The sequence below is a fragment of the Rousettus aegyptiacus genome, unplaced genomic scaffold, assembly GCF_014176215.1.
Source record: "Rousettus aegyptiacus isolate mRouAeg1 unplaced genomic scaffold, mRouAeg1.p scaffold_m13_p_2, whole genome shotgun sequence".
NCBI classification, from domain to species: domain Eukaryota; kingdom Metazoa; phylum Chordata; class Mammalia; order Chiroptera; family Pteropodidae; genus Rousettus; species Rousettus aegyptiacus.
In genome coordinates, this window is record NW_023416295.1 from 81,081,347 (window position 1) to 81,098,968 (window position 17,622).

The window sequence follows — 17,622 nt, forward strand, 5'->3', positions numbered from 1 at the left end:
GCCTGTCACGGGGTAACAATCTCACCCAAAATGTCATGTGTGCCCAGGTCCCAATATATATGAAAGTGGAAGAGAAGGAGGTGGGATTCTACCAGTGTTACTATTTTTTTATTACATGGATTACTTGAGTTTTTACAGGGTTCTAGGCATTCTGGTAGGCACTTGGAACATAGAAATGAATATGAAAAGGCTCCTGCTCTCTACACACACCCAGTCTAATGGGAGAGAAAGGTAAATAAATAATTATAATAAAGGTAAGTGTAATAAAAAGGTACTCATCAGATCAAGGAGGGAGAGTTCAATTTGTTGGTGGTAGGGATAACGTCTTAGGCAGTTTGGGCTGCAATAACAAAGTACCATCGACCAGATAGCTTACGAACAACTGAAATGTATTTCTATAAGTCAAATATCAGGATGCTAACATGGTCAAGGACTGGTGAAAGACTTCTTTCAGGTTGCAGATGGTCAACTTTTTCTTGTGTCCTCATCTGGTGGAGAGCAGAGAAAACTCTCTGAGATTCCCTTTTATTAGGGCACTGATCCCATTCATGAGGGCTTCACTCTCATGTCCTAATTACCTCCCAAGAGTCCCATCTCTAAATACCTTCACATTGGGAGTTATGATTTCAACATATGAATTTTGGAGGACACAAACACTCAGTCCATTGCAAATGATGAAGGTAATTCAGAAAGTCTTTCCAGAGTAGATTCTGAAAGGGCCACCTAACAAGAAGTATTTCTTCCTTTTCCTTCCTGCAGGCACTGTCTGCCATACACATAAATTTTCACTAGCATTTTCCCACTGAAAATACTACTTAAGCAAGTCCTAACAATAAATTCTTAGCAATGTTAAAAAGTATTATGTTATAGAGAAGGAGTAATGCATTAGCCTTCAAATATACTAGGAGGATTAATTTTAGATTAATTATTAATACAACCCATCTTCACCAAGCAGAGACTAGAAGTTTGAAGGAAGACCAGGTTCTAACTGGTGAGAAAACAGAAAGATAGTTTCCGCACTGACACTATCTTAGGATGACTTACCTAGAAGCAAGGCCCTAGAAGGAGATTTTTATTCAAGTGGTTTATGAAAGAGTGCTCTCAGAAAGAGAGCGAGGGAAGCAAGATAGGACAGGGGAACAAGCTAAATAATAACGTTGTCTTAGCTGGAGATGACCTTTACTCTGATTCAGGATTAGTCCCACTGTGAGGCAAGAGGAAACAGAGGAGGGAGATAGTGCTCCCAATAGAGAAGGCTCCCATTGGCTGAGAGGGAGACTACAGGGAGTGGTTCTCAGCCACCCATCACAGCAGGGAATGAATGCCCATCACACATGTGTGGCCACCAACAGTATCCACTAGAATCCAGGGACCAGCAGGGAGCTTGGGTTGACCCACTTAGAAGACAGAAAAAGAGAATGAGGCCAGAAGAGAAAAGAGAAGACTTCATAATGTGTGTGTGTGTGTGTGTGTGTGTGTGTGTGTGTGTGTGTGTGTGTGAACACATGTGTGCAGCTGTAATCACTCTCCTATCAACCTGGGAGACTCCTAAGGACAGTTCCAAATAGACTCTATCCTTTCTCCTCCAGCAACTCCCTGAGGTGAGGGAGGATTTCCCCTTCCCTGTTCTGAACTTGCCCAACATTCTACCTAGAAAGCCTAAAAATCTAGCTGTGGGAGGCATCTCAGAGCCCTGATCTGCATTTCTTCAACTATGACTGCAAGATTCCACCTCCTCACTCTCCAGGTCACAAAGGGCTGTCGCTGTTCCCAGTATACACTACTAGCCCCTGACAGGCACTGTCTGGAGTATGACACATACCAAAACCACAAATACAGGAAGTGGTGAGACTCTGACAACCCTCCCATCCAAATGGCTCTCTGTGCTTTGTCCTCAGCAGAGCCAGCCTTGCAAAGCTGCTGAGAAAAATATCAGGAGGCCCAGTTCCCAGCCAGAGAATCACTGACAGGCTGGGAGACCTGCCTTGGCCAAGCTTCAGAGAGAAAAAGCTGAGGCAAATTTAGAGAATGGCTCTTCGGGATTCTCAGAGACAAATGAATCTGCAAATGAACAACAACAACAAAAATTTATCACATGTCTTGCTAAGAACCACAGTTCATAAAGTATGCCCCACCCAGTCCTGTCATTCCTTGAGCTAAACAAAATTCTTTCTAAAATAAAATATTAACCATTTTCCCAGTTCAATTAAAGAATCAAATTCAAATAAATTAATAGCTAGAATATTCTCCATTTACCTTTTTTCCATTATATTTTCCTGCACCTCCATTGTCTAATTTTTTTTTTGCTAGTAAACACTCCTAAGTAACAAAACACATAAAATAAGTATTGATTGGCTGTTAAGAGAAAACGTTGAGAAAAGCCAATTACATTTGGTTCAGGCTTACTGAATGTGTAATCATGGTGCTAATTTATATGCCATACAAAAATATTAAAATAATTGCCATTTTTAGCCCTACAATGCTCTAGACCTCGAGATGCTAGACACTTTAACTCTAGCATTCTCATGTGTAATTTAGATATTATTACTCTTATTTTACAAATAAATACATAAAAAGATAAATAAACTGAGGCACAAAGAGTCTCAAGTTTATAAAATAGTTACACAAAAAATAATTAATTAAATAGTTACACACACATACACACACATACACACACACAATTATGATGATAAGGGCATATAACCAAGAGGCCTAAACTAGTCTTAAAAGTCGACTAAAGTGTCCCTGAGGATGTGTACTGACTGAGTAGACAATGGAGAAGGGTGCCAAGAAAATTACATTTGCAAACCTGTGCTAACTAGTGCAACTGCTTTGATAAACAGTCTGGCTGTTTTCTCAAAAGATTAAACATAGAGTTACCATAAGACTCAGCAGTTCCACTCCTAGATATCTATCCAAGAGAAATGAAAACATATATTCGCATAAGAGCTTATACACAAATGTCCATACAGCATCATTCATAATAGCCAAAAAAAAAAATGGAAATAACCCAAATGTCTATCAACTGATGAATGAATAAAAATGTAGTATATCCATACTATAGAATATTGTTCAGCAGAAAAAATAAATGAAGTACTGACACATGCTACAACAAAGATAAACCTTGAAAGCATTATGCCAAGTGAAAGAAATCAGTCACAAAATATCACATACTCTATGTGTTTATTTACATGAAATATCCAGAATGGGAAAATTTTTAAAGAAAGTAGATTAGTGGTTGCCAGGACTGAGGGGTAGGGGAAAATAGGGAGTGACTGCCAGGAGTGTGGTGTTTTGGGGGGGAATGGATAAAAAAGTTCTAAAATTGATTATAGCAATAGTTGCACAAGTCTGTGAATATATAACAAATTGTACAATTTTAGTCGATGAATTGTATGGTATGTGAATTGTCTTAATAAACTTGTAAAAAATAAACCCAAACCTGCTCTGTGGCAAGAAGAGGAGTCAATAAGGCGATTTCACCTCCTAGAGAGCAGTTGGATCTCAAAGTTCTTATTTCCTGGTTTCCTCTACCTACATCACACCTGATGCCTCAACTCATGTTGTATCAAAGGACAGTTTTCATTTTCTTTTCCTTGAATTACCCCAGAGTCAACCCACTCTTTTCCACTTCCATGTTCTTCCCAGGAGTAGCTTCAGGAAAATGAATTCCACCTAGGACTAAAAGAGAATTGTCCAGTTAAAAAAGATAGAGGTGAGCTCAGGGTTCAGGTTGTATTAAAGACCTTCATGACTTCAGAATCTTTCACTTGCTAGGTCAGATTTTCCACCTGATCTGTGTGTAGTTGGCAGAAACACAGTATTCCAAATGGAGAATGGTATCGACTGGGCCCCAAATTGAATAATAGACTTTATGCAAAGCCTCTTTCTAAAAGACAATGTTATAAAGCTCATAAGAAATGATAAAAGAGTGAGCAAGATAGTGAGATAGAAAATGTGAGCAAAAGTACTGGGCAGAGATAATCCCAACTCGACACTATAAAAACTTTCTAGAAAACTTTACTTCTCCCATATACATGCCACCCAGAACTGCTTTTATTCCTGGTCTTTCTCTTTTCTATGTCAGAAGAAATTCACTTTCTTGGTGTTATCCTCAGATTGTTAGCATTTGACAGCATTTGGTATGCCATGAAGGCTAAAGGAAAGTACACCTCCAAGTAGTTTCCAGATGGTGGAGAACTTAAAAGTTGCCCTATGACAGAGACAAGCACTATTACACACACACAGAGACTGATAGACTTGGGTTCCTAGCAAACTTGAAGAAAGGTCCAAGTGCTGACCAACTCTGATTTTTTCATCTAATGGTTTATCACCTTCCTGAAATTTCTATCATTAGAGTCGATTTGGCGATTAAAGTTCCTTTAAATTCAATGAAAAGGAACTCATGTCTTGCCCTTTACTCCTCATCCTGAATGCAAACACAGAGTAGTCATTATAACTTATATTCAAATTTCTTACCACATTATGTTCCTTAATGTTTTCTGCTGCCACTTTAGTCATTACTGCTGCAGCTGCATTAGCTAAATTGAGCAGTCCAAATGCAACACTTTGCCTACCCCACCCCCAAACAAAACTCTGTTCACATTAAGTAATGATTTGCAATGTCCTTTTCCCTTTTCCTGTTCACGACCCTGCCAACAGCATTTCTTAATGCAAACAGTAAAAGCTGAATTAGAAACGTGATCCAATTTGCTCTTCATAATTAGTGGATTAGACATCAGAGAAAATCCACTTATTTTCACAGTTCATCCAACTTCCCACCTCCAACTCCATGCACTCCCCCACCAACCCACACTCAGAAATAAAGGCTTCAGGAGTACAAAGCAAGAGTTTATTTCTAAGGGACAATTACAAACTATCAAATTAGTTTTTAAATGACTCCAAGTATAATCCTTTCTCAATTGGATTTTTTCCCTAAGAAAACAAAGCTAGAGGTCTGAACTACAGCTCCTGAGTCAAAGTTTATCATTGAAGGCTGCAATTTTTTTGCCAGACATTTTGGTACAAACTCTTGATAGCTAAAAAAAAAAAAACACCAAGCCACTCATGTTTGTGTCAGCTTGACTTCTGGTGTCAGATGTCTTGGGTTTAATTCTTGTCTCTGGCAGCTGAATTATATTGAGCAGGATCTTTAACTTTTCTAAATTTGTTTCCTTATCTCTAAAATGGACATGCTTGTAAAAGTTAAGTGGATTAGTACCTACAAAGTGTTTGGAACAGCATCTGACACAAAGAAAATGTTCAAAATTATTCGTATTATTATTTTACTACTAGAACCCAGATGGAAAGAAAGAACAGGCACCCTCAGCCCAACCTCCCACTCACCCTGCACATGGGCTGGGCATCAGGGATCAGGACCATGGAAGAGAGCCTGGTTCCACCTTGTGCAGCTGAGAAGGCTCACAAACATGTACTTCACCCACCCAACACTCCTGGCAACAACTCTTCCAAATATAGCCACAAGTGGAAGAAAAAATGGCCCACTACAATATGACAAAGGCTTTGCTGACCACACTGTAGAAGCAGAAGTGGAGGCAGGGAGCATGAGGTAAGAGCAGGGAAGAGAAATAGGATTTCTTAAAGTTTCTTTTGCATCTCTTCCCTCTCAATTTTCTATACCAGCTACTCACAGAGTAAATGAAAATGCCAACTATTGAATTGACAAGCACTCTTGGCGTCAAAAGGCAATAAAGGTTGGGTAGCTCTCTTATTATCTTAGTATCATAAATATGATTGCTCTCATATAAGTGCTTTAGGTGCATTTTCCCAACTAATGCTCAAGATAACCCTCTGAAGTAAGTGTTAGTATTACTCTTATTTTACAAATGAGGAAACTGAGGTTCAGAGTCTTTAAGTAAATTCCCAAGGTTGCATAGCTTATAACAAACAGAACTAGAACTGAAAACATGAACCTATCACTTCCAGAGCATGTACTCTTCATGTTTAAACCTCATCTACTTACAGCTCCCTAGAGATTGGGCTGGGCTTCAAGATCAGGATTTGAATAAAGAAGTTGTGGCATATGTACACACACACACACACACACACACACACACACACAAAATGTTATTTAGCCATGAAAAAAGGAAACCCTGCCATTTGCAACAACATGAATAGACATATAGACATTGAGGGCATTATGTTAAGTGAAAGAAGTCATAGAAAGACAAATACTGTATAATCTTTCTTATAGGTGGAATTGTTTAAAAAAAAAACTTATAGAATCAGAGAGTAGAATGGTGGTTTCCAGAATCATGGGGTGGAAAGGTGGGAAAATTGGATGAAGGTGGTCAAAAAATACAAACTTCCAATTATAAGTACTAGAGATGTAATGCACAACATGATGACTATAGTAGTTAACACTGCTCTGTGGTGTATTTGAAAGTTATTGAAAGAGTAGATTGTAAGAGTTCTCATCATAAAGAAAAAAAATTTGTTTTCTTTTTCTGAGTGTGTCTGTATGAGATGATGGGTGTTAACCAAACTTATTGTGGTATTTCACAATACATGTAAGTGAAATCATACATATAGTATTGCATAATTTTACACATTAAAATTATCCCAATAAAACTGGAATACAACAATCAAATAAAGTGGGTTTTTTTGTAGACAAAAAATAAGATTTAAAAAGTTGGAACTGAATGAGCAATGAAGGAGTAGCACTTCCATCATTTCTGGCAATAAGGGTCAGAGCATCCTGGTATGCAGCATGTGTAACATAGGAGAGGCCTTCTTCCAGTGAAAATTCTAAAATTTTATGCCTAGATGTCACATTTCAGGTTGAACCTGCTCTGTTTATGCTAAAATAAGTACAAACAGCCTTGCATCATTAAATGTATTCCTGTTTAGTATAAAGTAGGCATTCAGAAAATAGGTAATGAGGTAAATTGCTAGAATGAAAATTTTTTTTCCATGTTAGCCTTCTCAACAAATGTTCACTTTCTTCACAAGGCACTGTGCTCAGTACTGCAGGAGTACAAAGGGCTAAGACACCATTCCTGACCTTGAGAAGCTTACAATCTAGTGATAATCCATGGCAGAATAAAAGTACAGATGGGGGCTAGGAGGAAGATATCATCTGCCCAGGTAGGAAGGTTTCTCACAGATTGGTTAGGGGAGGTGGTGCTTGGAAATAGCCAGGAAAGGTGTTGAGGCTCCTAGCTCCACTGTGCAAATTAGGACCAGTCCTTAAAGACAGATGAGATGTCAACAATAAGAAGGGATAATTTGAGGGGGAAAAAAAGCAAATAGAATCCTAAAAAGAAATGTTCTGACCATTAAAAACAGAGATTGAAAGGTTTAGGGAGCATTTTTGCCAGCATTGGCTCTGGGAGATATAACCAAAGAGACTAACAGTAGTTCTTGGACCTTGCTATCATCCAAATTTTTGTCTTCCATTCTTGATTTTTAACTGAAAAATGAGAAGTCTCCCTTTAAATATTAAATTGATTTTGTAAGAGCATAAGCTTTGAAGTCAACCAGACTAAGCTCAAACCCATTCTCTTCTACTTACTAGCTATCTGACCTCTCCAAGCCCCAGGCTCTCCCCGCCTAGGATATGAGGTTGTTATAAGGAATAAATAAACTATGCATGCAAATGCCTAACACTGAGGCTACCTAAAGCAGGAGATTAATAAGTGTTACCTAGTTGTTCTAATAATCAGTTTCACTTACACATCAGCCAGTCACTAGTTTTTCCCAAGACTCAGGTATGAGAACTGTAAACATGGGCAACCTCAAGGGAATGTAATCTTGAAACCTTTGGTCCATATACCACATTCACCAAACTTCCCCACTCCTCAAGGAACACAGCTAATTCTACCCATGTTAAAGAAAAAAAAAAAAAAAAAGGAAAAATTACCCCGAGAAATTGGTACATGTCCATAAGTTACCCAGTTTCTTTGAAGAAGGACACATTTTTTCCCTTAAATAACAGAGCAAAATTGAACAAAGACTTTGTCCACACATAATCAGTTGTATTAAGAACATTATCATTCAAACAAACAACAGCAAAACAGGTGATTTGACTAATTGTTTTCAATTGATTCTGAATAATTTAGATAGAGGCTGGCCACCTTTTCCTGTAAAGACCAGATAGTAAATATTTTAATTTCTGTGGGCCATATGATCTCTGTCACTAGTACTCAGCTGTGCTGTGGTCATGTGAAAACTGCTATGGACAATACTTAAACAAATGAGCATGGCCATGTTGCAATAAAATACTATTTATGAACATTGAAATTTAAATTTCATATTATTTTCACCTATCAAAAAATATTAATCTTTTGATTTTTCCTCAAAATCAGAAGAAATATGAAAAGTCATTCTTAGCTTACAAAGTTACATAAAAATAAGCAGTGGACAGGATTTTGTTCATTGTCCTTTGCTTACTAATTCTTTAAAAATTTCTCAGCAAATATCTTGTCCAAACCCTTTACATCATGGCTGAATTTTGGAAGCACAGAGAGAAAGTGACTTATCCAGGATAACCTGGGTCTTTCAGACCAACATCAGAGGCTCAACACAGAAAGTACATCTATTAAATGTCAGCAATTATTGACCTGAAAATGGAAAAATCACTCTTTTTCAACTGTTGTCCACTACATTTAATGTCAGACAGTCAGCTTACCAGTTTCCTCCACACTCTGCATTTTCTAGTTTTCTCTGTTATTTTGTAACTTGATCATGAGAAAGCTGTGTTAAAGATCCTTAAAGGTAAAATATGATGAGTAATTTTTTGTTCCAGTAAGGACTAAAATTGCATATTTACCATTTGAATCTTATTAGAAAATCTTATTCTGAAACATTGAAATGTGTCTTCAACCTTAGGAAACTATAAAAGACAGCACTGTAACTTCACCTTCACACAAAACTACCTAAGGAAATAAAGACTACAAAACGTAAAAGGTGATTTTCTCTTTTAAAAATTGCTTTACATATTTTAATTCTTGTATTTCCCTTGGGGGTTAGATATTTCGGTCACATAGTTATCCAATTAAAATGAATACTCTCTGCTTTATCCTTTAGGCGAGGACAGCTGCCAGCCGCTAAGTTTTATAAAGTCTTTAATCTTGTCCATAAATATTTAACAAGAATTGGTTGGTATACAAGTCGAAGTAAAGTAAGAAATCAAAAAGAGAATCTGGAAGTAGCCTCTGTGCTATGTGAAAGCTGTATGAAACAGAAGCTGAATTACCAGTGTCCTCAATTTTTATTAAAATAACCATGAAAATATTTCTGGGTGTTTTGATCACTCTTTTAACCTGCTTGTCCTCACAAATGTACAAAAATGGGAGATTACAAAAAGATATTAAATGTAACTATCTATGCCCTTTTCTCCAGTATCCTGCCATTTATTTCTGAGACAGCCTTTCATGTTTCCATGGCAACCCACACTGAGGATCTCCAAGCACTTTGGCAGCATTTGAAAATATAGACCCTTCTTTTTCATTCTCTTCTATACACACACTCACACACAAACACATGCCCACACAGAGATACATATGTATACATACAGACCCACATACCCATACCTATACACAGACCACCAACGACAACCACCATTACCCTATGCATCTTTATCACAATATCCCAAATGGAATAAAAACTCAGAATAAATAACTAATCATGAACAGGCAAAGAAGGCTTGTCTTCTATTCTTTGACCTGCTGAAAAGAAAATGTTGCTATCTGCCTTAAACTACTCTTTGGACTTCCTTCTCCCACCACCCAATTCCATTTTGCAAGCATAAATCTCAAAGGTCATTTCATTTCCACATCCTCCCAGTAAGAGTTCTTTCATGAGTTTTTCTTGTTCTTTGTCTGTTGTGTGGTATAACCAAGCATTCTAGAAAATGAAGGATTTATGCTGCTGGCAGAGAGCTCTTAGACCAGAAGGTTTTCCCCACTTGCCTCACTAACTGGATTTCAAGTTTGAGAAATTTTTGCTATTAAAAATTTCTTCTTTAAAGCTAAGTGAAATCCCTCAATTATTCCTTAAACTCACTTGATTGTGTCCTTGCTCCATCCATAAAAGAGAGATTAAAATTAGGTGGCAACCACTTCCTTTATATCAGGGTAGATAGGTAAATGAAAGACAGAGGGAAGAAGGAAAGGCAGAAGGGAGGGAGGACAAGAGAGAGAAAGACATTAATTGATGTTCCTCAGCCTTCCTTAACTCAATATTTCTGAGTGCAAAAGTTATTTTCTTAATTTCTTCAGGAATCTTATTTTTCATTGTTTTTATTCTATCTTGGGTTTCTTTTACTCGACTTTAGCATTTTCTAATTCTGGATACTCCAGAGAACCCAGACTGCATATTGTGGGAGTCCCCTTGGTATCTGAGGTTTCTTCCTTATTATAACAGATGTCTACCCTAATTTTGTTCCTTTAAATTAGGCCAATATGCCCATTGCCCACTCAATGCCTGAACTATTTACTTGACAAATATTTAGAGAGGGCCAGCTAAGTACCAGGCACTGTTCCAGGCACTGCACTTATAAGCTATAAACAAAACTGACATAAATCCCTGCCTACTTAGAGCTTACACACTTCTCTATGTTGATCTAGACCAGCTCTAATTCCATGCCTACTCCAGTTCTCCCCTAACTTATGGTTCAGCCTCCCATTTACGATCCTGATTCTTTCCATCCCCCATTAAATGCTTGTATCGCTTTCTCACTCCCTTGACTCTAGACTCTTTTATAAGTTGATTCAGAACTACCCGATGACATTTTCTATTTTTATACTATCTTAAATTAGGTCCCTCGACACCTCAATAACTTAGCAGAAAACCATAATCACAATAGTCTTTACATATGTGTGTGTGTGTGTGTGTGTGCGCGTGTGTGTGTGTGCGCGCGCGTGCGCGCCAGATGCTGTGTAAGTTCCTTATACATGGTAATTCATTCAATCCTTTTAACAATATCTAAAATGTAGTAGGTGCACGTTAGCTCCATTTATTGACCAACTGATTAATAGCGAAGTTGTGACATGTCCAAAGTCACCAAGCCCAAAGTGGACTTGCCATTCCGTATTTGACAACCTGACTTCTGATTTGCTCCAGGTATTCTTGTTGTCTTTGATTATGTTTCTGCCTATATTTTCTTTTCCCCAAGATCATTTGAAGTGTGATCCTTACTACACAAATCATCCATTACTCACTGTTTCTCTTTCATATCACCAATGAAAATTTAAGTGGCCCTGGGCCAAGGACATCACCTTGCAGGTACCACTTATCCTATTCTCAGCTTGATAAGGAGGAAGACATCTAGGAACCATTTTGTCAAACTGTAAAGAATCAGTGCTCATACATGCACCCTGCATCTTGGTCCTGCTATTATAAAAGGTGTTAGAATTTTACTATCTCCTCCCATATGGTGCTTCATTATATTGTCCACATGACATCCTCTATCCTTGACATATCTCATCCCTCATGTAATGGTGATTACCAGCCTCCCACTCCTCTAACTTCTCTAGGGCAGTTTCTTACAGATCTAGGTTTTGTTTTATTTATCACTTCTCTCTGCCCTTTCTTGCCTTAATTAAACTCAGCCTCAGGACATAGGAAACCAGAGAATTTATTTTTTTCTTCCTTTTGATGAGAGTGATATTATTTCCTGGGGACAGCAAATGGTCCCCCAACCTCCTGCCCCTCCCCAAACTCACTAGTTATATCTCAAACACCCTTTGTCCTATGTTTTCCCATTTCTGCTTGACGGTGCATTTCAAGGTTTGATTTACATTTTAATAGTTTCTGATCCAAAGGGAAGAAATAAATGGGAAATGGCCTTCATTTTTCTCTCTTTTACCATCAGCTCCTATCATTTTTTTTTTTTTTGAAGCATTGAAAAGCAGCTATTTTCTCATTCAGGACTATCTTCACAACTCACGAGAAAATCTTTTCTGTTATTTACATAAGTAGATGGGTGGAAAAAAATTAACCTGATGATAGCAATTCTCAGTTACCTGTGGGTTACAAGAAAGAAAGTCCAGCAGCTCTTAAACCTCAACAAATGTATATTTACCTCTAGAGTATGGCTTGAGGTCTCACCACTTATTGGGGCTATCTCCATTCTCCCAATCCTCATTTACAACAACAAAAATATTGTTCTTAGGGCCATATAAAGTGAAATCTCCAAAAGAGTGAAATCTTGGTAGCAGATTCAAGGTTTGCATGTCTCCATTCTCAAATAAGAATGGAGACTTTCAGAATACATATTAGGAGATTGCTGGCAACAGGAGTGCCTTGGCCTCCAGCTAGGCTGAGGAAGTTCCCTTTAGCAATCCATGCTGGAGTGAAGAACTTTAATGGAGCTTCAATGTCAATATAAATGAACATACTGGATTACTCCAAGACAGAAGTGGCTAGTGATCACATTCAAGACAAAAGTGCACCCCTTCTTGATCTTTTCTTCCACTTTCTGGAATATTGTGCTACTATTCTGCATAAAGACCCTCATAGTTGCCCATTGTTTTTCAGGCTTAAATCTAAGCTTGGTAGCCTGATATTAAGGCCCTGTGTCACCAAACCCCCTTGACTTCTCCAGTCTCACTTCTCATACATTCCACATTTCCCAATCTGTGATCCCACTATCCTGAAACCACATCCCTCTGCAGGTCAGCCTTATCCTCCTGTTCCCTCTTTACTTGGCTAATTCTTTTCCCCCAACAAGACTTAACTCAGGTGTCACCTCATTAGGGAACCCTTTTTGTATATTCTAGTCTGGTCTGCACTCCAGGACAATCTTGAACTTCTCTCCATCATGGCTCCAAATGTAATGGGCTTGTTTCCTTACTCATAGTTATCCTATCAGAAGAAAAAATGTTTTCCATTCATGTTTCCTCCATGCCTCCTGGAAATAATGGAGTATCCTAATAAGTGTATAGAATGAAAGGCAAAAACGAAGTAGAATTAGACAAAATCATCATTCCAAAGGTCATAATTTCCTGAGAGTCTTTCTTGATTGTAGGTACCAGAAAGCCCAGCAGCTATGTGAAAGTGCCATATAAATATGACCTCAAAGTGGCTGAGTCCTAGGAGAGTCTCAACTTTGTAGCATTTAAGTAAAAAGGGCATGCTCCCAGCATTTTTCCAAGGGAACAAACTTTTCGCTACAGCTCTAACTGTCCAAGGCATTGAAGCTCCATTAAAGTTCTTCACTCTAGCATGGATTGCTAAAGGGAACTTCCTCAGCCTAGCTGGAGGCCAAGGCATTCCTGTTGCCAGCAGTCTCTTAATATGTATTCTGAAAGTCTCCATTCTTATTTGAGAATGGGGACATGCAAACCTTGAATTTGCTACCAAGATTTCACTCTTTTGGAACCAATGCTCAGTTATCCATGTCAACAGGTGACAGCCTTGATAACTCAATTTGACCAAAGATCTAAGCATCATCATCACTATTACCACTATCAAAAATATGATTTTTCTTAAGGGTCCAAAAGAACATGGCACATGTCTTGAAAAAGCATTCATATAACCACATATGGGAAAAGATATTTTTTACAATTATGATATTTAAGAGGTTGATATCCTTAACATTTGACTTGTAAAATGTTTATTAGGAAATATTAAGACTTTATTTTTTAAAAGGAAGCAAAGATTAACTTTCATTTTGGGGGAAATGTAATAGATATCTATTCCCCTCATCATCTCAATAAATACAACTAAAACCCATGGACATTATACATAAAACAAACAAGAAGACTCTAAAAAGTGGAGAGAAGAAGGGAGAGCAACTAGAAACCTTGGCATCTGAAAACTGACATGGTGGAGAGCTATATATATCCCAGACTTGGAGCTAAAGACACCTGCACCCTGGAAATGCCAATTGATGTAAACGCCAAAAAAAGCCCCCTCCTACAATCCTGCTTTCTCTAATAAAAGGACCATGCAAGGGACAAATTTTAGACAATAATACTCTAACCAAAGATCACAGATAAAGCTATGGCTCATCCCACCCATGTCAGCTAAGGGAAGCTTAGAATTCTGCCATCTTTGGTCTGTAACAAGGTTCCCCAAACTCTTCCACCAGGGTGATGTAAGAAAGAGCAGAATAGGGAACTGGACTGCAGTGCAGTTATTTGCAGTAATAGATATGTAATAGGCAATAATGAGGTCTCCAACTCTCACCTGTGGAGACTATGTTGGAAAGATATAATACCACAGCACCAAATAACCTACCAGCAGTAACAAGACATCCTGCTCCTTCATACTGAGGGATCAGAGGATGCCTACCAGAGAGTCAAATTTTTCATAACCATCTAGTGCAAATGAGGTCACTGTGCCCCCTGTGGAGGCCATGCGAGAGCAGTGACAAGGAACCCCTGCCTTCCCAGGCAAGGTGGGAATAAAGACCTCATGGGAAGTCAGATCTCTTATCCATAACCAGCATAAGGAGGTGCTCTATCACCTATCATGTTCCACTGAAGGTAAATGAGGAACTGGGATATCCACTCCTACCTGGCACTAATGAGGGGCAACCCCTACCTTCCTCTAATGGAATAATGTTATGAGAATCAGATAAAACAGATAGTCTAAGACCCAGAGTCTTATAATGTAATACCCCAAATGTTCAAGGTTTCAATCAAATATCGCTCATCCTACAAAAAAAAAACTAAGAAAACATGTTTTAATGATAAACTAATAGACACCAATACAGAGATGATAGAATTAACAGACAAAAATTTTGAATCAGCCATCACATAATACTTCAATGAATAATTAATAACACATTTGAAACAAATGAAATACACAATCAACAAAGAAATAGAAAATCTCAGCAAAGAAACAGAAGATATATAGAAGAACCAAATGGAAATTTTAGAACTGAAAAATACAATAACCTAAATAAAAACTCAGTGTGTAAACTCAATGGCAGAATATAGAGAACAGAGAAAGAATTAGTAACTTCGAAGATAGGACAATAGAAATGATCAATTTGAATAACAGAGACAAAGAGACTAGAAAAATAAATAAACACACACATGAACACAGACAGACGCTCAATCAATTGAGGTAAAGTTTACATGGAATCTATTATTTCTTATTACTGCCTATAAATACACAGGTATCTCAATATTAAAAGTTTAATTAAAAATAGAAAAGAAGCAAGACAGGAATAGTCTTGACTGACAATTTACCAAAGAGCAAATAACAGCAAATAGATTTGGGGGAGGAGGGTTGTTTCACCTTACTAATCAATGAAGTTTAGACGGAATTCTTTTTTTTTAAGCAAAATACAGGTTTTCAGAAATTTTTCTACATAATGGACAAGTCTCCTGCAGCAAAACTTCCATTTTGATGTAATAGGACCTTCTGGGTTTTATGTAGTATAATAATTTTGTGGCTTCTATTAAGTATCTTAATGAGTATCTTTGTGCCAGGAACTACACTATATACTTCACATGGATTATCTCACTTAATCCTTGCCAGGATCCTAAAAGGAAAGTACTTAGATAACCCTAGTTCAAAAGTGAGGAAATTGACTCCAAAAGAGATTAAGCAAATTACACAAAATTACCTAACTCCGAAATAGTAAAATCAGGGTTCAAAATCAAGCAGTCACACCCTAGCTTTAGCAAAAACAGCCTCTCCCTGGTAGGCAGATCTCCCAGAAGAAATGGAGTCATTTGCACTAGTGGCCCAGGAGTCTTCTGAGATCACAGCCTTGTCCCTGCTCTCAGATTCTGGACCAGCACCATGGCTGAACTAAGTGTTCCTAGCCTTTAAGCTCTGCTGAAAGAAAGGGATATGAAGGACACCGAAAGGACCTCACCATAAAGCAGGAGACACTCTAATGCCCCAGGCACAATAGGAGGCCCTAAACTCACAAGCTAGACCTAGGGTAGCATGGGACAGTGCTATAAGCGTGACCCTCACCTCCAATCCAGCCAACATGGCACAGTTACCAAGCTTAGAAATAGCAAGCAAGCATTATGGGATAATGACCTGCATGGCACAGGGCCAGTCTTCAACAGTGACACCCTTGGCAGCCTTTGGCAGAAGGCGCTAATCAGACTTTCCAGTTACCTTTTTTCCAAACATTTGGAAGTCAGACAAATTATACCTTGTAAAGGGATACAAGCTCTCTAGAAAACATTTGCACTATGTATCTCAACCTCTGTGGGGACCATAGAGATTTATGGGAAAAGATGTTTGCTGCAGCATTATCTATGACAGCGAAAAATTAGATACAACAAAAAGGGAAAGGTTAAATAAATTAGAAATATCCAGACAGTGGAATATTATTGGCCATTAAAGTTATGAAAAACAGGGGTGCTCCATAGTGTAGTGATTAGCATGTCTGCTTTACACGCAGAAGGTCCTGGGTTCACACCCCAGGTGGAGCCATGGACCAGGCCCCCTAGGTGTGCCAGACCCCGGGTACTCCAGGCTCTGGGTGCATGTCACTAGCGTGTGGGGGAAAACACCCTGCCTTCAGATATCCAGTTCTTAGGGGCAAACAGTAACATCCATAGGTCAAGAGTAGAAGGTGGGGCGGGGCCAAGGGGGGGGGGAATTAAAGAGGAAAAATAAAGTTATGAAAAACATGGTCATTGGTATAAGGAAATGCTGAAAATATAAGGTTGAGTGAAAAGAAAACAAGATATAAAATAGTATATAGTATCATTTCAACTACATATATAACAAGGTCAAACCAAGATGGAAATACAACAAAACATAAATAGCAGCATCTCTCAATAGTGGGATTTCAGAAGTGTTTTATTTTACTTGTTTTCATTATTTTTTAAGTCTAAAATTGATGTTATTTTTATATAGGAGGAAAATAAAAGAAAAGTAGATGAATCTTATTTGTGATCTTTAGAGGTTATTAACAAAGAAAACAAACAGAGCAGTGGAATAAAAGCTAAAGCAGATAAATGAGATAAGTGAGAGAAAAAAGGTGCTACTATGTACTCACATATGTCTTTATGGGCATTAGGAAGCTGCTTGCAGGAGGAAGATAGATGGTTTATGTTTATTACCTACAACTGTCACTGTCTGAGAAATAACACCCAAAGGGGAAGGCCAGATGGACCCCATCTAAGAAAGGACAGAGAAAACAGTCTAAATAACCTGTAAGCCAGGGAACACCTGTCTGGGCAATCCCTGAGCTCAAATGGAGATTAGCACACTGTTTTTCTGGGCATTTGTGTTCTCACGCCTCCCTTCCATTTACTCTCCTCCAGAAAATGCCTTGATAGCCTTAACAGAACAACCATAGGGGGTGAAAAACGAAAAAAGAAAACCAACTCCTTCTCTTTAGTAGCTCCACCCCCACCACACACTCACCGCTGCCCCCAGAAATGCTTCGAGCTCTGAGCCTGGGGCTAAATCACAGGAGATTCAAAGCTGGAGACAGTGCCTAATTCTGGAGGTAATGGCCACGGATGCAATCCCAGGATCCACATACTCAGTGGTGAATAAACTGCAGGTTGGACTTCATAGTCTTTCCATTAGATTAAAATACCCAATATCTGAGCAAGCAGCAACCCCTGTAATCTTTGTATGAAAGCGAGAAAGATTAATAAATTTACCTGTATTTTGAAAAAAAAAGTCATAAAATAAGATAAAAGCAATTTTTTTTCAGCTTTTATA